The sequence below is a fragment of the Chlamydotis macqueenii genome, chromosome 3 (assembly GCF_036417535.1).
Source record: "Chlamydotis macqueenii isolate bChlMac1 chromosome 3, bChlMac1.mat, whole genome shotgun sequence".
NCBI classification, from domain to species: domain Eukaryota; kingdom Metazoa; phylum Chordata; class Aves; order Otidiformes; family Otididae; genus Chlamydotis; species Chlamydotis macqueenii.
Genome location: NC_141558.1, coordinates 96,106,073 through 96,126,451, shown reverse-complemented (window position 1 = coordinate 96,126,451; position 20,379 = coordinate 96,106,073). Strand labels below are relative to the sequence as shown.

Genomic DNA, 20,379 nt, shown 5'->3' with positions numbered 1-20,379 from the left:
TCAGGGTACTTCAAAAAATATGTTTATTTTGCTGACATCCCCAGAAGAGGTCATAGCCCGGAAAGGACTAAACATTTTCAACAGCCATTGTTCTTCCTAGTGCAGGCCTACTGACTTCTCCATGACCTGAGAACTAATCACTGGGCTTGAGGTTGTATCGCGAGATTTTAGTTTAAAACACAGCCCAAGAGCACCACTTTCAATATATATATATCCAAGCTTCCAAATAAAATCATAAAAAAATAAGGCACATGAAAATAAATAAGATTTTTCTTCAAATTTACTTCATTACACCATCAGAAATAGGCATGGAATATTTGCAGTGGCTTACTCTCATCCTGAAATAACAGATATGTATTAACATCCATTGCAAAACCATCTCTTGGTGTTTTTAAGTTTTGTTGATAGAGAAAAGGAGGCACGCAGGCCCTCCCAAGCAAGCTCTTGCTCACAGGTACAAACCTTTCTTCAGCGAGGAATGAATCCTTTCAGCAATGCACTTATACAACAAGGCCAATGTAAACAGTAACTGCTGGTTCATTACTCTTTTTGGATCCTTTGCCAGCTTACAGATCTTCAGTGTTGAAACAGGCAGCATTTTGTTGGAAAAGGACAAAAATGCATTTCTGAACCAAAATCTACTGATGGGAATAGATGACATAACAGCCCCAAGAAAGGGCTTCCCTGTGAACCCAACCAGTGTGAGAAGAGAAGAGACAGTAAAAGAAGATGGGGATTTTGATACTTGGATCACATCTCACTGCTTGCATTCCCCCAGGAGGTTTAGTACTACCTCTGAAGGCAGTAGCCAAAAATATGCTTTGATGTATCGTTCATCTAAAGCTATCTATACCGATAATTATGTTTGTGCAGTTGAAGCACTGAACCAGAGACAGGGCTTTTGTTCCCCCATCTACCACAGGGTCTCGGTGTGTCCTTGGAGAAGCAACGGGAGTTCAGGTGCCTCACCTGGGCCTCTCTCAGCCAAGCAAAGCAGAGACCACTGTCCCGCACAGCTGGCATGGAAGAAAGCGCTGTGCATCATGAGATGGACTGGTCCCACCATAATGAGTCCTCCTGAAACCAATGAAAACAAATCGACATTGGACAGATTCAAGCTGCCCTAAAATTAATCATATGATTCATTAGGAAACAAATTTTTCACTTCAGCAATTACCAGCAACAATCTTCTCTTCTCGGCTTACTGCTCCCACAGATGAGCCAAATAAAGGACCATTTGAAAAGTCATGATTCATTTCGGTGCGAAGCAACTGGCTTTGCTTTGATTGCAGGGGAACATGACTTAAATTAGGCCAGCTGACTTTGTCCTGAAGAGGACTACAGTTCCTCACATGATCCTTAGCACAGCCCAACTGTGGATGGTGACCTCTCTAGCTAAGGCCAGAGGACATTCAACTCTGCCTTAGGACATCTGCCCCAGTAAAGAGCAAATAGACTGGATGGAAGTGGGTTTGCCAGAAGAAACTGTTGAGGGCAGCAATAAGATTCCAGAAAAAAAAAAACAAACACTTCCTCAGATCACAGGGGACGATAACCTCTCATTACTTGCACTCTTCTCCTCCAGGTAACTGAGCACTGATGGATTAAGCTGGTGGAGACAGGGGGTTGGAGGAGCAAGAAGCAATCTTTTTTGGTAAGGGAACATGTACAGTAAATAACAGCTGCAAAGGCTCCCTCATGTATTGAAGACATTATAATTCAGGGGTTTTCTTCGCAAAATCAGGCTTTAATGGGAAGCAAGCTTCACTCTTTCTAAAGGAGTACTCTACAATAAGCTTGTTAAGCTTGGAAAGTGCTTTGGGAGCCCCTGGGATGAAAGGCGCTCTAGGAATGAAAGCTGATATTTACGATTATTGCTTGAAAGGAGCAGAGAGGAACACTAATGTAAAATATGAATGGCTGCTGGTGCTAAAAAACGTATCGTTGACTTGGTGCCAAAGAAGATAGTCCCAGCTCTCAAACCTGGATGACAAGGATTTAGGAGGTGCAAGAAGTGGAAGAGACTCCTGCAAATAATGGCAAAAGCCAACCTGATACGCAGGGCAAATAGGTGTCTTGTGGGTTTTCCTTTACTTCCTCCTAAAGTGCAGGCCTCTCTCACCCCAGCTCCACCAGCCAAAACAGATGCCCATTAACAACAGCACTGCTGGATTGTACTCCTTTTAAAGGAGGAACCTACTGATCCCTTAGGATATATCCTTGGTATGTTCAAAAGTTATGGATTGGCCTGAGTAGATTCACATCTAACCTCACAAAAAGGACTAAGAAGCAGAAGCACTCCAGGCTCATGTAAATTAAACTTCTCCACTGCACAAGGCTATGAGAGAAGAGAATTGGGCTAACGGGCTCTGCTCTTGCGAACACCTACCTGCGTACTCAGCTTGCATAAATCTCTTCTGCTGATTTTACACTGGGCATCTGGCCCCCTAATGTGGCACTGTACAGCTCCTAGAGAGGATGTTTTTCCATCCAGACCTGATACTGAGACATCGTCACCTTAGTCTCCCAGTCTTCCACTTTTCCCTGAGAAGAGCTAGAAGAAAATCCTTTGAAAGAAAGAATTCTGCTTCTTCACTTCTTCGAAAACAAGCTCAAAAGTGACTCTAGTGCATAAGAGACCTTCACAGCAAAAACCCACAGGATCTCAAGACGTGATTTTTTTTAAATATAGCAGAGAAGAACACAGCATGCATCAGAGGCTAAAAGCTAATATCATACACATTTAAATTAGATATAACGTGCCATTATTTTTTTTAACAAGCAAGAGTGATTAACCACTGCAATGAATTAACAGCAAAGGCTGCGTTCTCAGGCTCCAAACAAAGATGAGATGCCTTTCGGAGGCATGCTTCAAGCAGAGATAGGTTAGTGGGCTAGAAGAATTGGAACGGCTCTGAGGACAGGGAGTTCACCCCACCAGGCTAGCAGCCTGCTGTGTCACTTGGGCCAAGCCCTTGTAACCTCTCTGCCGGCCAGTCTCCCACTTTGTAAAGTGGCCATGTCCCGCACCAGCCAGGAGAGCGCCCTGACATTTCACTGGGTCACTGAAGGCTGAGCAGCGCCTTGGCCTCACCTCTGATTCCAGAGAAGTACCGTTTCCCCAAATCAACGCTAACGGGACTGGTTGGTACTACCAGCCCCTTCCCAGTGTGCACGCTGCGCTGGCACATTGTAAGGGGGCAAAGGGGCGAATGCCGAGGCCCTCTCGCAGCGTCTGCTGCTGCTGGTAATGTGTGGAACCCCAGCTGGGGTGCAGGGCACGCTTCCGTGAGTCCTCAGCAAGACTTCCTCCTCCTGGCACCATCCAGTGCTGACGGATCTGTATTAGAAATAACAGAAAGTCCTTGGCCTTTTTTTTTTCTCTCTCTTTTTTCATTCCCTTCAGCTATTTAGGCCAACTCTGGCTAATCACGCTTTCTAACATATACTCAGTCACTGCCATGGCAACCGTTTCAACGTGCAGTTCATAGACTGCCTCTGAGATGTACAGCCCCTTTGAGAAACACGTACACCTTGATGCTTCAGGAGAGGCATTAAGAGAGGAGAACTATCATCTGCCACGCTGACACATTTTTCTGCAGTCTTACATCTGGCAGCATGAATCTTTTCTTTTAGCTCTGAATAGCTCATCACTTGTTCTGTCCCCTTTCCCTCCTCCCAAAACAGGTTGTTCTTTAAAAACTGACACGGATTTATGGAGATGAAAAAGTGTAGGAAGGGAAATGCATTTGGAAATTCCGCTCTCTAAATTCACTCTGGTAAGAATGCCGCAAAGCCTGTCCTGTTAGCACTTGGAAGGAAATCCTGTTTTGTTCTGTTGTGTCACTATGGAAAAGGAGAAAGCTTTGGGAGTTTGCTTTCTGGTTTTCTCCAACCCCAGGAGAGAGATAGCAGCTCAGGAGTAGGGTGGGTGCCACTCCTTCCTCCTTTTCAAAATGGCTCCTGTTCAGAAGCACAACTGCCCCGCAACATGCAAATCCAGGTCTGCATTTGTCCAAGTGCAGAGAGCAAGATTTGAACAGCGCTGAAAAAGGATCTATCTGGAGTATTTAGAAGCATTTTTCCAATAGTCACCTCTGAGGATCTCGCTCAAGATCTACTGTAACTAGGTTTGATGTGACGAGGAGCGATGCCTGCCCCCGACACCCAGGCGGCACAGGAAGGTGCTGCAGCGAGGTGCTACGCGGGTGTCTGCCATGCTGGTTACCAACAAATCATTTATTCTGCTCACACTTAGCACAGTCTTCTCCCAGGCGCAGTCAGAGAGGAGGCTCTGACTGCCAGCACCACAGTATTAAAAAATCCTTTTCATTCCTTTGTGAAATTGTGGCTGCTCTGTGGAGGAACCTGATTCCATGTCCTGAATGTTTTCTTTGATGTGTTTATGTGTGCAGGTTTCAAATATGTATATAGAACATATAGTGTTGTGCTGGTCCTTATCAGATGGAATTACACTGTCTGTTCCTTTCTTCCCATCTTTTTCTGTGTTTTTATCACTGTCCGTTGTCAGTCACAAATGACACCTGCCGCCACCACTAGCATCTACTTGCCATCCACAAGAAAAATGCTTCTGCTACTGACCAAGGGAGAGGAGAAATCCAGATGCACCCACAAACAAACGTCAGCACACCCAAAATAACCTGGGTGGAACATCTGATTGAGTTTGGATGTACCACTTAGCACCCCGGATGCTAGCCGTAGGTGAGCGCCCTCAGACACAGTTCTTTGCACTGAAATTTTCTCTAGGAACAAATCTGGAAGAGAAGAGCCGGGAGTCCCTAAGGCACACAAATAAATCTGAGCCAGCAGGTGAATAATATATTGCAGCCACCTTTGCCCTGTTATTTCAATGCACGCATGTGCAGACACGCACCCTGTTTCACAAGCCCTGCATATGCACTTCTCAATCAAGTCTCGTTTATATATACACCATCTTCCACTGAAATCAAACCTCCGAGACTGCCAAAGCTGGGAAACATGTCATGTGCTCAGAACGAAACATCACGTATAGCCTAGCAAATCTCTGGGACTTCTTGACTGTGTATAGACTGCTTGGGGGGGACCCGGATCCTCAGCTGTCCTTTCTAATCTGCAAACTAGAGTCAAGACAAAGGCTGGCAGGAGGAGAATATAGGACACAAATGACTGCTTTTAGCCCACATATTTTAATGCTAATGCATTTCTCTAAGTGTATAATAAGCATGGACAGAATTACAATAGCTCTGTGAACTAGGAATGCCATCTTTATGGCATGTGTATACCATAGGCCCAACGCTTCACTGAATCAAATTTCTATAAACCACTGCAGTGAATTTGGACTTTTCACCCATACCACACCCCACTTCCCCAATGCATCCTGTTCTGGAAGTATCACTACTCTGTAGGTAAGGATGAGCCCTTACTCCCATGTGAGGGAGGGCACGGAGGGACAAAGGCTAGAAATGAAGCTGGAAGAGTCTTCTCTTCCTTATACCGCACGTTGGGTAACTTGGCTGACAGCAGCCAGACTGGAAGCATCTAGAGCAGAAAATCAAGCCAGTGAATCAGGGTACAAGCTGGGGAGCTCAATCAGCCATCCCTCCAGCTCTTAGGGTGGTCCCAGCTACAGTTATGGCCCGGGCCAACCAGCACTCCCCCAAACAGTTCCTAAACACAGCCCAAGAGTTAGCATAGGCCAGGACTGTTCCCGATAGATAGCGGTCACATGGTTTTGGAGGGCAAGAGGGTTTATCTGTCACACCATGGCCAGACAGTTGTTATTTGGTCACAGAGCAGAGTGCAGCCCCTGCCTCTACCCAATTTAACGGCACAGACGTAGCCACATGCCACCCAGGTTTATGCCTCAGGCTTTGGCCAGTGACCCAATGTAGCTGCCTCTGATTTGCCCAGGACACATCTCTGAGCCAGCCATGCAACTTCTCTCCTCCACTTTGTTCCACTTCAGCTACAGGTGGCTTAAACCATAACATCTGACACTGAAGAGGCTGAGTGGAGAAGTGTTGATGCAGCCAGTGCCACCTCCCAGCTGGGAGCTGAACCTGCCCTCCGGAGCATCTCACCCTGCTTTGCTCCACCAGCCCAGAGCCCACCAGGTGAGCACGTGGGCGTACCTGTGTTGTAGATGGGGGGAAGATGGTGTGGTGGTTGCTGGTTTCTCCACTGGATGGGCTTCATTTTGACTTCACATTGCAGCAAGTGGGAGAGGTGTCTGGCATCACACTGGGCTGGCTTCATAGTGGCAGCAATAGCAGCCCAACCCCTGGCACACGGCCCCCATGGGACCCTCCTGCCCCAGCCCCAGCATGGTGGCCCTCCCCTCACTGCTCCAGCCAACGAGGGCCTCAGAGTCGACCACAGTGGAGCTGCAGGCCAGCTGAGGACTTTAAACACCCAAGCAGGCAGTGCATGAAGACAGACTGGGCTCAAACCTGGGCTAAGGATGCGCTACAGACATACCCTCAGCAAGTCTGTGGCACAGCCATGAAATGAAGCTGGATGTCCTGAGGCCACCAGACCCCCCTTCCTTAGCCTTGTATTCCTGTGAATATAAACCAAACCTTGCAATGGCAGGAGTGCAGCAGCATTCAGTTATTCTGTTTTCATTTGATAAAAATGAAAAGATGAGCATGCCTGCATAGCTCACCTGCTGCGTTTTACCTCCTGCATTCTTCAACAGAGAAACCTGACCTCTCAGGAGGTTGCATTAGCAAGCACCCCCTCAAAGGCAGCACCCCTCATTCCACCTCCACCTCCTGGGCAGCACAGCGTCTTCTCTCCATGGCACTGAGCTGAGGAAAACTGGCGGTTTGTAGGCAGTACAGAAACTTGCACCACATGGTCTTCTCATTTTCCTTGGAATCCGGTGTCCTGCTTTCCAATAGTATGTGAAAGAGGTTAGGGAGAAATTTAAAGGTAGATATAAGAAACATCTAGGTCCTGTTATGTTCCAAGGAAGGGCATTGACATGGGAGTGAGAGATCAGGACGGTCCCAGCGGAATAATTCCTACGTTCCCAAGCAGGTCAGGAGAGATTGCAGAGAAAAACAAACATTGCAAAAATCTTTTGCAATGCAAAACTCAACAAACAACTCTAAATTGTTTGAGTTAAAGCAGAGAAATTGCTTGAATGGGTTCTGAACCCTCTCCCCTCTTCCTAATAATCAGCATTTTCTTTTTTGCAAGCATGCTCCTGGAATGAGAAGTCTCATAGTTTAGGGATATGTTCACTCTGGGAACATTCACGTGACCTTTCAGATCACATTCCTCCTATTTATAAGAGTATTAGTCATCCACTTAGAGAGCAGAACTAATACCATGTTTGTTAAATGACTAAACGTGCGCTATGAATAACCAGCGGTGGGTACTTAAAACCACAGTTATATCCAGGAGCACACAGAGAATCCAGAGCTAGCACACGTTTAGACAAAGCACAAACAATACTACTGCATGTAAAATACATCTGAAAAACAGTCTGAAGACAGTTCACTCACAGGAATAAAGGGCTAAATTCATCAGATAGATAGATAGATTATTTTCCAGACATAGTTCACCTAGTTATTTAGACATATAGGATAGCTGGCAAGAATGCACGACAGCTGAAGACTCAAATTTGAAAGAAGTCCAGGCAGAACTATGAGATGAAGAGGATGGCGCACAACTCCGCTGGAGCTTGGCCATTACACTACACAGAAAATGTCAGGAGCATTGTACTACAAGTTTGCAACTTTGTCACTGGCAAAACACGAGGTTTAGGAGCTCTGAGTAATGCCTAACTTGTTAACTAACATGCTGCTCAACTTAGCTTCAGGGAAAGCACAATCCAAGCCATGTGCGTTATTAACCCTAACACACTTGTGAGTCCCAGCCAACGTGAGTAAACTTTCCATGCCTCAGATCTTACCAGTGCCTCCAGCAAACTGCCACAAGCAGTATCAGCTCCTGGGCCAGGAGAAAGGGTACTTCCCAGGTACTGAGGACTTCCCTCCTCTGCGTGCAGCAATATCAGCATTTTGGGAAGCATTTAGCAGGACGAGATAGAGGTAGTCAGTGCACTCACACCACTTTGGTGAAATCATATGAGTGCACGTATCTGGCAAGAGAAAATACGGAGGAGGGGAAGCATGAAGGACAAAAAGGTGGGAGGAACAGGAAGAAGGAAAGTATAGACAGCAGTGTGAGAAATGAAGAGAGATGGCAGGCTACGTGCCCCTCTCTAGAGGAAACACAGAAGCAGTCTGGACTGTGTGAGCTCCACATTTCTGACAGCAGGAAAAATGGAAGTGGGAAGAGCAGTGCAAAGAATTTATGAGGGTTTTTAAAAACAATGTGCAAATTACAGGCTGGAGCACAGACAATTAAAGGACTTTGACTCCAAGTTCCCACTTGCCCCTCAGTTTAGCACTAAAGTCCAATGATGTGCTTCCACACTGCACAGGATAGTGTTGGGAGGACACCGGGATGCCTGGTTGAACTATACTTGTGGTTAAACATTCTTAGGGTGAGAACGGGCATTATCAGCAGGAGGTGCCTGGCTGTAGTCCCACGGCAGCGTCAGGGAGCTGCCTGCCAGTAAACCTCTCCAGTGTCAGCATGACCAGGGGAAGACAAGCGCCACGCCAGAGGCAGCGGCTGAAAGGTTGGGTGAGAAGGTGGAAGCCTAAGGTGCAAATATCACTTCCTCATGGCAGCCTCAGTGAATGGCCCTGCCTGCGCAATACAGAGGATGTTTTGAATGGCAGCGCACAGGCAGTGAATCACCTTGTAATCACTGCTAGTGTGTCCCAGCCTCAGTGTACCATCAAGCCTTCCTTTGGGTCAAGTAATCATCTGAGTGTGAATCATCGCCGCACAGGTTTCTCCTAGCGCAGGCTGGCATGGTCAATGAGCAGCAATGAATTGAATGTCCTCTCTCTGTTTCACCCATGACCCAGGAGGGCCTGCAAGGCTGGGGCCTGCGGCTTTGCCGTACAGACCCTTGGCAGCACGGTGGGTTCCCGCAGACCATGGGGGTCTGCTGGGCACTTCACAAAAGTCAGGCAGCAAATTGTTAAGCATGTAAGTTATCAGCTTTTCCTTAAAAACTCCTCAGGAGTCAAAGGGTTAGCACTTTCCCGGGCTAGAACAATGTCAGCAGTGAGGCAGTGCCTCCAAATCACAATAATTGAGGCTGGAAGAGACCTCAGGAGGTCATCTGGTCTGAGACCCTGCTCAAAGCCAGGTTTGAATGCCCCCATCCTCATCCTCAGAGTCTGAGCTGCAAGCACAGAGGAAACAAATCCTGTGAAAGCCAAGGGAGCGCTTGTGCTGGTGGGGCCCAGCTGAGATCAAATGGGTAAGGAGAGAGCATGAAGGGAAAAAAACAGCAACATCAGGTAGTACCAGAGGGCCACAACAGAGACTGAGTAAACTGAGGGAAAGATCAGCAAAACCAGCGGGGGATGGAGAGGGACAGAGGGTTTGCTTCCTCTGCTGCCAAGATGGAGGCAGGAAGGGTGGTGTGGAGGCATTTCTCCTTTCTCCCAGTTTGCTGCACAAAGGAGCCACCTCCTGACACCACCGAGGCAAAGTAAGAGCCAAGGTTGCCGCAGCTGGAAGAGGGAGCAGAATCCTGGCTCCACCCTGCCCGCACAGTCCTTCCTTCCCAGGCCTTGAGAGGGGTGGACGGAAGGGGGCAACCCTCATTCCTCTCTAGGCCAGATGGGGGAAGGACTCACCAGCTCTCACCCCCACCCTGTCACTAATATCAAATAATAATAGTATTTAGCACTGCCATAATTACCTTTGCACTCTGGTATCACAGACACAGCTGAATTGGAAGTCATTAAGATCATTATAATGAGCTTCAGTGCATCCTTTCAGTCAGAGGCACTATTTAGCCAGCCCTCATTTTCGTGGTTACATCTGAGTAAGCACTCTGCGTTGAGGTGAGGTTCACCGATGAGACACTTCGGCACAAAGGCAGCCTCCTACTTGCAAAGGCAGAGTAAGTGTCATTATGCATCATGTTTCACCAGACTTCAAAATGCCAAGGGAGGTAAGTCAGGTTATAGCTGACTCCACCTGCCACTTGTAAGAGCTGCAAAACTCTTTCTGGCGCTTGGGGAAGGTCTGCCATGACGTCCTATGCGTGACAGCTGTTTCTCAGCAGCTGCCATTCTGGAGGCCTTCAACAGTCAATACAGGCAGCCATCACAAGCCCTCAATGTGGACATTGATTCAGCAAGAATTCTTATTAAAGCAGAGGGGACAGAAGGCCAGCAGCTCTGGGAGAACCTTGCACCCGGAACTGGAGAACCGTCCTGACCTAGTGGAGGTGCTGGCAAAGACCTGGGCTGCTGGCCTGAGCTCAGGCCAAGGGGCATGCGGACGTACGGCTGCGCTGGACTGGGCACTCTGGGGCTGATGAGCAGAACTGTGTTCAGAGCCCTCTGCAGAACAGAGACCTGCTGCTCCTGGGTCTGCTTTTAGCCTTGCTGAAGACTTCTTTGTTTTCAATTCCTTTCAATAAAAAGGAATTAAGTGCCCCTTTAATTGTGGGCACCTCAGTTCTCTGTTCATAAATGCAAATAAAGGCACTTAATTTTTCCCATTTTTATTTGTCCTTTATGTTTGGGCTGTGAATCCCTTGCAAAAACATCAAGGTGTACCTGTCTTATTAATAATAAAAGTAATGTGCTGGTTTTGTCATTGAAGTAGGAGGAAACGTAGGCACACGGAACAAACACTTGTACTGCAATTTCTTATGTTTAAAAAAAGAACAAAAAGATAATAGAGTGTAATACTTTGACCACGAGCAAAGGTAAAAATCACAGCAGCTGACTCAGTGTAACAGAAAGGACTTAATGGAGCTGGCAACGTTTCAGCCTGCCTTCTCGGGAACTTGTACATGGGAATATGTTAAGAGTAGCATAACATATCCAAAACACTCCCTGAATAAATAAAAAAAAAAAGAGTTACTGTTAGGCAAAAGCGTTATTTTCAGCAGCAAGGAAGTTCTTCCAGCGAAGCAAGAGCACAAACTTGTGTTTATTTCTTGGTGTTCAGTTACTGTCAACATTACAAATAAACCCAACCAAGGCAGAGACTCTAACCCTGCACTGCTGGCCCCAAATACAATGCCCTTCCCATGTGTTTGTGACCTAACCATTCAATCCCTCCTTCAGGAGCAGGTAAAAACACAAGACTTGGACAAGACCCAAACAAGCTTCAGCGCAGTTTAGAAATACAGTTAAGACACAAAGTTGCTTCTCTACTTCAGGACAGGCTGCTACAAAACCCACTGAGGGGCAATGACATTTCCTGAGCTCTGGCTGTATCTGCAGTGGAAAGGAGTTTCCCATGCCATTTCCTTAATTAGCACAAATATGCTGACAACCTCCTCCATGCTGAAATCAAGCCATAGGCCACTGAAAAGTTGATCTATCTGCACATCCAAATCTACCACGTGCTGAGCCAACATGTTTCAATGCTGTAATCAGTACCCAGATTATAACATGGCTTTGTCGTGCATCCAGTTGCTGAAACCGACTTTTGATGTCCCAATATGAAACCTATTTCTCCCGCAGTCAGCAAACAGGAAAAGTGCCAATATATACCTTTGATGTTTTGCAAGCGCTGGGATTGTGTGCTGGCATTTATTGGATCATTTTGACCACCACATGAATTTATAAATATGATCCAGTTGAATTAGAGAAATAACATGACCTGAAGGCCAGATTCTAAGATTGTTTAATCTGGAATAAACAGGGAATAATTCATTTGGCATCCAGGAATTTACTCTGGTTTCACCATGGAGCGATCAAGGCCACAGTTATCTCTTTACGCAGTTTGCTGAGTTTAGTCCTTGTCAACAGGACATGTTATAATACGATCACGCAGCAGTCGAACAGCAAAGACAGCATGCCAATACAGTAAATATTGTAGTACCAGCCCTAGGGAAAAGTTTAGCAACCTTATGACAGGTAGGGTCTAAGCGTGTGAACCCCAGCCTTGTTCCCGAGACAATTTTTGCTTTGTTGGTAATGCAGCTGGCAGGACTAACTCTAAAAGCAATTTATGCCTGGCCAGCTCATAGCTAATTCTGAGTGAAAGCTGTGACAGCTAAGCTATTTCCTCCTGGCCAAGGCAGCCGATTTTTTGCAACTGGTTCAGTAATGTTGCTGCCTGCTGTGCGGACAGGACACTGCAACGTGCTGGTGTGCCCGGTCTGACCCCTCCTCCCGCGTTTCAGTTGTCCCTACAGTAGTGCATCCCACGGTATGCCGCACCATGGGCTGCTGCTCTTGGTAGGCATCTTCCAGGAATTCACCTCCGTCGTTACTGGTCTGTGGCGTCACTGCCCACATTTTCCCAGAATCACTTGGCACCGATGTGGCAGGACAGCATGGCAGGTAGCCCTGCCAGCATAGCTGCTGCTTGGAAAATCTGCCCTGTGGACGTAAGCTGAGCACCTCACTGGTTACCCGCCATAACTCTTTTAGCTGGATACAAGGTCACAGTTGTGAGAGTAACAAGAATGTGTCTTCGATGACATTGACATAAATTGCCCACCACTTCTTGCCAAGAAAAAAAAAAAAAGGATGCCAGAAAGCAATGCCCCCTGACGAACAAATTAGATACCATTTTGTGTCCCTTCACCTGTAGAGAAAGTTTTGAATGTCACTGAATTCTGCGCCTGTGACTGTCACCCGGGACAAAATGAACGAAACCAGGCTGATGGCTATGTTCATAACTTTCCCGTTGAGCTGTTTTCTTTCCTGAATTTTATTTCGGTCCATTTATTTATTCATTTCAGTAATTGTCCTTCAGTACCACAGAGCAGCTTTAAGACACAAATATCCTGTCATCAGACACTGCAAATTTTCCTTAGGCACTGTCAGTAAGAACCCATCCTCCCAATCTATCGCGACCGCACAAGACTCCTCCTGAGCCGGTGGGGCCACAGGGAAAGCTAAGCCAAGGGCTGGACCTGGGAGGTCCCGCACACTTGCAACTGGCCTTGGCCTCCGTTGGAGGTACAGGCAGCCGAACCCTCGTAGGGGCAGCTGGGCACTTCCATGGTGGTGTGGGGAAAGGAGACAGCTGTCCCTGCCGGCTTGCAGAAGGACAAGAAATGGCAAAGGTGCTTCCTCCTGCTCAGACTGCACCCTGAACCCTAGCTGCTGTTAAACAGCCTTACTCTCCCGGGGAGAAGGGGAGGGATGGAGTGAAGGTAAGTCTGATCTTCCTGGAAGAATAGACTTATTGATGCTCTGCTGGGCTGAAACCTGAAACCACTGAAACTCTGGGCCTAGAGAGAGGGAATTACCAAGCTTGGCATGATTCAGTAATGCAAACTAAGCCTCACACAGCTTCCCCTTTCTAACCCCATTCCTTCTCTCAGGAAGACACTTTGCATGTTTTAATCAAATGGAAGCAGCAGTCTAGTCACCAAGAGAGCTTGCCGACGCCAGGCTGTGCGTCAGCACAAGCCAGACGGACGTAAATCAGAGAAGGTGCAGGGAGTCAGCTCATTCAGGAAGGCTTCCCCGAGGTTCCCAATTGTGCTCAAGCAGCAGCAAAAAAAACCATCTACCCAAAGACTGACATATCTTTGCCTCCAATATAAAACTCATATTTGGAGAACAGAACCCCAGGAGCCCGGCCTCATTTACAGTGGTTTTACACAGTCGCCTCCTTGGGAAATACCCCGTCTTTACATAGGTGTTCCCAAGATCAAACCTGGCTCAGCCAGCACCTCTGAGCACCACTAACACCCAGGTCTTTCTTCACTGACAAAAGGCCAACCTCAACATGGTTAGAAAGCTGCTTCTCCTCTCCCCCAGTAACTTTCCACTGAAGATGCAGTTTAAGAAGCTCACAAACAGGAGGGCACAGGCAGCTTGGAGCCTGCAGACCCTTCACTCAACATATGAGCAAGCACCATGCAAACTTTCCCTGCAATCCCACAGCTGCTGGGGCCTGACCAGGAGGTACCACCAACACAAAGGGAAATTTCCACAGTCCTCTTTCTCTGGAGGGTTTCTGCTGCACTGACACGGCTGAGCTGCTGGTTTAGGATGTCAAAGTCCTCCCTGCTGGAAATGAGAGCACCACTCTCAACACACACTGCACTTCAGTTGGCACTGGTTTCTTCCTCTTTTCTAGCCCTTGCCATGACAGCTTAAAAGAAGTTTTGGCTTATGCCTTGTTTACAAACTTGGCTCAGAAAAAAAAAAAAAAAAAAAAAAAGCAGGTTTTAGTTTGCTGAAAAAGATCAAGAGACCTGACCCTAGTCATTAGCTGCCCAGGAGATTTGCTGAAGAATTACAGAGGGCTAGCACAGAAAATGCTCAAGACTGATGGCTTTAGAGGAGTCTTGCCCCATTTCTTACTCCACAGACAACACTGTGACCAGTGAACGTACCGCAGCATGCTACACAGAAGAAATCTGCTCCATCCTAGAGATTGTACTGTGCTGTGGTACAAGCTGGAGCAAGGATGTGGTGCAGAAGTCCCAGACAGCCTTGGAGGCAGGATTACTCATTTATTTATCACAAAACTGAGATGAAGCTGTGCTTATATTGCTATAGGGCAAGGAGGGGAGAAAGACAGACTTTTTACGTTACCAGGAGACTTGTTTTAGCAACTGATGACATATGGGGACAGGATTCTCCAAACTTCCCTTTGCTCAAGAATACGAAATCCTATTTCCCCATATACCATTAGTTCGCTAGCCACCTAGTCAGGTGCTATTTAAAGCCCTAGGCTTCAAATGCTTCTTGGCTAGTTTGCTGCATCACCCTCTGCCCTGCCATACATAGGGAACAAGACCCTCGCTTTGGGAAATTGTTTTCCATCAAAGTTGGCTGAGCTGGCTCTGCCCTTCCCCCACAGATCAGGTGTGTCTAGAGCCAGGGTCTTGAATTGACAAGATCTCAAAGAAATAAGTAGCTTGCACAGGTGGAATTAGGTAGACATAATGGAAATAAACACCAGCTCGCTATGTGAGGAGTTTCTGCAGAGTTTCACTGGTGTCTGCTGCCCCACAGGTGTCCTTACAAGCTAAGGATCCTTCAGCTGACTTGTTTTTTCATGCCACCCTCGCATGTTTCTAAAAGCATCTCTCCTTTTGATCACATGGCAGCAGGCACTGACTTGCTTACACACACAGCAGCGTTACCAGTGACTGTGCTAAACACATGCTGCGCAGGTGAGCCCTGCAATATTGTCTGTGGTACAGAGCCATCACCCCACCCACACTTTCACGTTTTTCTCAGCGTAACCTCAGGTACGGCCCTACGCAATGCCTGGCCGCTTTCAGATGAAAGCTTGCTCTTCCTCTCCTCCACCCCTCATGAGCTCAGCAATCAGGAATACGGAGGAAAACTTCTGGCCATTTGCGCTCGGGATGAGCAAACAACCAGCCCACCCTGTCCGGCAGCGTGAACATCGGGTTATGTGAGGACATGCCAGTCGAGCCCACATACCAGTGCTGGGTTATGAGCACTTCAGATCCGACTGACTCTGCTCAGGAGACTGAAATATAAACAGCACTTTTCTGGGAGGAGCGGCTCCCATCCAAATACTCCCCCATCTTAGTCACAGGTTAAAATAAATAAATAAACAAAGCCATGCTAATCTCCCAGTTGGCCCGCTCGCAGCCATGTGACTGGCGTCAGCCTTTACCCCGAGGTGAAATATGGACCCAAAGGCTGGGTCCTGGCTTCGCAGTGCTCCAATGGCACACGCAGGACGGGCAACAGCCCCTAACTGGGATGGCGCGGGCTTCGGCTTGCGGTGTAAGGGAACACCCACCTGGCAGAGAGCAGAGCCCAGCTGCACACCACCTGCTCCCGGCTCCATCACCCTTAGATAAGGGAAATACTGAGGGGGCTAGGACACATTTAACCCAGAAATCCTCACATGACCACCTGGATCTGAAACGAAGCAGAGCAGGCAGTCTGCTTTCCATCCCACACAGAGCCACATCTGGGAAGCAAAGCAAAGAGGGGCCACTGCACCGTGGGGGCCCAAGGAGGCTGGGGAACAGAAGGGCTAAGGCAGTAGTTGCCTCTTACCCCATTGTCTGGTGAGCGAGAATAGCTGTACTGGGAGCCAGGAGGGCACACTGGGGCAGAATCAGTCTAGACTTGCTCTGTTTCTTGTCCTCCTTCCCACAGCACCTGCTGCTGGCCCCTGTCAGAGGCTGAAGAGCTAAGTGGACCTTGCATTTGGCGCTGCGCAGCCATTTGTACTCCCCTGCCTTGGGAACTGCGAGTTTGGGCAAAGCTCCTGTGTGTGCATGAAAGACAATCCCAGCATTAAATATATTCCTCCTCTTTATCCAAACTAAAAATGGCTCCTCAGCCTACAACATCACCAGGCTATGTTAAAACATCTCAGTATAACCAGGAATGCAGCTGGAGGTCTAAGCATGGGGTGAGCAACCACGAGCATACATTTTAACAGGAACTATCCCAATGGGCTCCGAGAGCTACGTACAGTATATCTGCCTGTTGCTAATTATATTTACTGGTGGTGGTTGGGTTTTTTTTCAAGCTGGAGATGAGTCAGAAAAAGAAAAAAGTCCTTTATTGTTGTGGAAGCAGAAGGATGTCTCCTGAGGGTGTATGTAATGCACTACTGTCACGGCATGACAATGGAAAAGCTGACTGCTGAGCCAACCAAACCCCCATAAATACCTAATGATATCTCTCCTGGCCCAGATTTTCTACAAGTCGGTGCCTGAACTGCATACAAAATGACAATCGATATGAAAGGATCTCTCTTCTCAACAGAGCCAGAATTTAAGAGCCCAGCTGAGCATTATATTCCAGTTCATACAAAAAGATACTTTTAAAAGTTCTATCACAATAACTTAAAGGTGGTGATCCAGCAAAAACACTACTAGGTCTCTCCTCTCCCTCCTCTCCACACCTCCTGCCATTAGCACAAAGAACAGTTGGCTTCAGCAAGCAGGCATCGTTATTAATTACAATACGGTGACACAAACAATGCGTGCTTAGGGATGTTACCGGGTCTGCAATCACATGGGACAAGCACATCATTTTCTTCCTTTTCTTCTTCTCCTCTTCCTCCTGGCTGGGGCAGCTCCACCGCCTCGTGTACTTGGCTGGGGAGGTGGCTGTGCCAAGCACCTGGCCCAGTTACAGGTATGTGCACAGGGACAGGGAGCTCGTTGTGAGAAAATCTGGCCTTAGCAAATTTCTCTGGCCACCGGCCAGACTCTGTGCGTTGGGCAAGTGACTCTCCTCGGCCGCGGTTACATCAGTCACCACCACCTCCCTCAATGTCATGGCACGGGAAGCGGCTGCTGGTGGAGGGGGAGAGAGATAGAGAGTAAGGCAGTCACTGTTTTTTAAAACCGGCTGTCCAGAAAACATTACAACACCCTCACTGGTTTGCAGTGGGTTTGCTCAGTTCCTCCCTTCCCGTGAAGACCACACAGGCTTCATGAGGGCGCTTCGCCCTGCCGCAGAAAGGCGGTCCCTGGGGCTCGCTGCTTCTGGCAGCCGCTCCACAGCAGCCCGATTCCCCGACTTCCTCCAGACGCTCTCCCGCTTTACATCGAGGGCCAGAACCCCACCAGATCGTTCGGCAACCTAACCCACCAAGGGCCCGACTGCCCTAGCCAAGTTGAGAGAAATGCTTGTTGAAGTCTACAGGGAAGCCTTCGCCCGGGAGGGCAGCGCAGCTGGGCCTCGCACTGCAAACCTGCCCCCCAGCCCTGCCTCTCCCGGGACGGGAGCCCAGGCGGGTTCGCAGGCTGGCCAGATCGGGGTAGCTTTTCTCCAGTCAGAGCCTCTGGAAGGATTATTTGGCTGCAACGTATCATATGACTTTGTTCTTAGAGTTACATTTTAACTGAGAAAGTTTAACAAGTATGACTTATGGGCTTCTAAAATTGGCAGCAGAAAAATGAGCCGAGGAAGTCATGGAAAAAAACCACAAGTGAGGCCATTCCATGTTATGCACAATTTCTGGGCTCTTTTTCCAATCTTCTGGTTTTTTGGATGGTGGAAAATATTTTCCAGCTACACAGGCCTGGCCTCACTGAGTACGTATTTATGCCAAGTTTATAAAAAGCAGCTGCAGACAGGGTTGAATGAAAGGATTACACTGCTGTCTGTCTTCCAGAAGGTGCTTCAGTTCACACCCTGTCCCACAGAGCAAGGCTCGTTTCTCAAAAATCTCCATGAATTTATGTAAAAAGGGACAAAATTTGAACCACATAATACAAACAGCTGTGGCTGTGCATGCGAATGGGCAAGCGTGCATGTACATCTAGCTAGCTGGCCAGCTAGCATGGTTCCTAGCCACTGCTAACGCTGGCTTGTAGCGCTTCAAGTTTACCACCATTCCTCCAGCCTCTCCCCACCCTACAGCCTGGTTCATCTTCCACAAATACAACAATGGGGAGAGGGTGTTCAGGGTTGAGACCCCAGTTTCAGCATACCTCTGCTGCCTTCTTCACATATACCTACTCTCCAGCTGCTCCTACTAAAAATTTAGGCTTCACCAACCTCACGTACTCTCAGGCTGCCAGCCTTTAAGGCTAGGAGGGATCGCTGTGAGCTGCAGCACGACCTCCTCCACAGCACACTGCCACAGAATTTCAATCAGGAACCCGGGCAGTGGAGGCGTAACCTTAATTTTCAGCCGTGTCTTGTCACAGCCTTGGCCTGATAACATTAGTCACAAGAGGGGAGTCACAAATAATTCTTCACTCTCCTAAACAGAATAGCTACAGGGGGTGCAGGGAGGACACAAACTGCAAGTAAATGGATATAAAAAGGCAAGGTAGGTGGTAAGCTGCAGATCGTACATTACAGATCTGTACCCTGCTGGTTTTGCAGTGGAGTATCTTAGAATAACAGCACTGAGAACGACAGTGTTACATCAGGAATATCGGTCAAGACAATATTTCCTGGCAATTGTTTGAGAAATGCTTTTCTCACAGCTAATTGCTCCCAAGAGGCTGTGTTTTCTCTGTTTTTAGAAGGAGAGTGATTAAGAAAGAAGGTTTTTAAACCTCTGCACCCTGCTGTGGGACAAAGAACTGGGGGGAAAAAAAAAAGGAAAAAAAGAAATAAAAGAAAAAAGCACAACAGCTGTAATGTTCTGTGAAACGATTCTGTTCTGTTCTCTTGCCGGGGTGGTGGGTGCAATCATCAGTTTGGCAGAGATAAATACAGGAAAAGCAAGAAATTTTACAGGAAAGCAAAGGGGCGTCCCAGCTGCAGGAGTGCCACATTGCCATCTAGCGGCACCGCCTCCGGGAAGCCAAAACACACGGGGCTCGGCAGGCTCTCCGTGCCTCCTCGCCCATGCCTGACTCGGGGCTGCAGGCACGCTACCTGAAAATGGGGGCCAGTTTCCTTTCAGTGCTTCACAACCAAGCTCGACAACTGCAAAACCGCTTGGTCTATAAAAGACAGGTGTAGGCATGCAAATGGAAAAGGGAGAAATTCCACCAAAAGGAAGTTTAAGACAAAGTTGGCTTTCCTGGGAAAAACTGGCGTTTACACCGAGGCCTGCAGGTTCCTGTCTTTCATTGCTGCTGCACACAAAGCTACTGCAGCCTCAGCACGTTCTGCGGATGTCGTAGGGACGTCTACAGCAAAACGATGGGCTGGCAGGAACAGCGAGCGCTACCTTGTCCCAAGGAGACAGGCCTGAATCCAGAGCCAATGCCCTGTTCCCAGCCGTGTCCGACTAAACACCTCAGTACCTGTGTGCCAGGATGCTATCTGCAGTGCTGCCCCTGAAAATTTAACTCTGCTATATGCCTCTGCGATGACACATTTCCTCTGTACTCCGAAAAGAAGACAAATTATAACCTTTCAGCACTGAAAAAAAAAAAAAGAAAAGAAAAGCCAAAATGTTAAGCCCCTTGGATAGCAAAAGGCAGGTAGTTCACCTTTGGAAGACACTCAGCAAAGGGCAGCGAATGGATTATTTTGTATGACCTTCACACAGTGAGTTACAAAGAAAAAATAAGAGCTTGGTGTATGTGAATGCTGACGTTCATTGAAAGATGTTAATCTGGAAGGTCCCAGCTGTGGCAGACTTCTATCTATCCAGAAAACAAAACCACTTCCAGTGCCTGAACTCTGCCAGAAGAGACCATCATTTTGGGAAGCGACGGAAGAAGCCTTGCATCAGGCATTCAAGACTGCCCACAAAGCTCTGCCTCACGGCAAAGTGCTTTCTGTTCTTGCACTTCCCACTGGAAATAATTGACCACTCTCACACCTCATGGGCAATGAAAGGTGATTAACAGCAGACTGCATTTGGCCCTGGTGCGAAGGGCAGTATGTCTAGCTAATCATTAGCTCTGTGTCTTTGGTCCCAGAG

At 47.8% G+C, this 20,379-nt stretch overlaps 1 long non-coding RNA gene across 2 annotated transcripts in view; it reads right to left on the bottom strand.

Annotated features, from left to right (window-relative positions):
• The window catches only part of LOC147601364 (uncharacterized), a 46,614-nt gene that overhangs the window by 21,826 nt on the left and 4,409 nt on the right, over positions 1–20,379 (bottom strand). The window contains exon 4 of one of the 2 annotated variants that reach the window (XR_015257963.1): positions 263–1,077. The exons of the other annotated variant lie outside the window; for it this stretch is intronic. This is a non-coding gene — a long non-coding RNA (uncharacterized LOC147601364). Of the gene's footprint in view, positions 1–262; positions 1,078–20,379 lie in introns of those variants that run through there. 2 annotated transcript variants of the gene reach the window in all.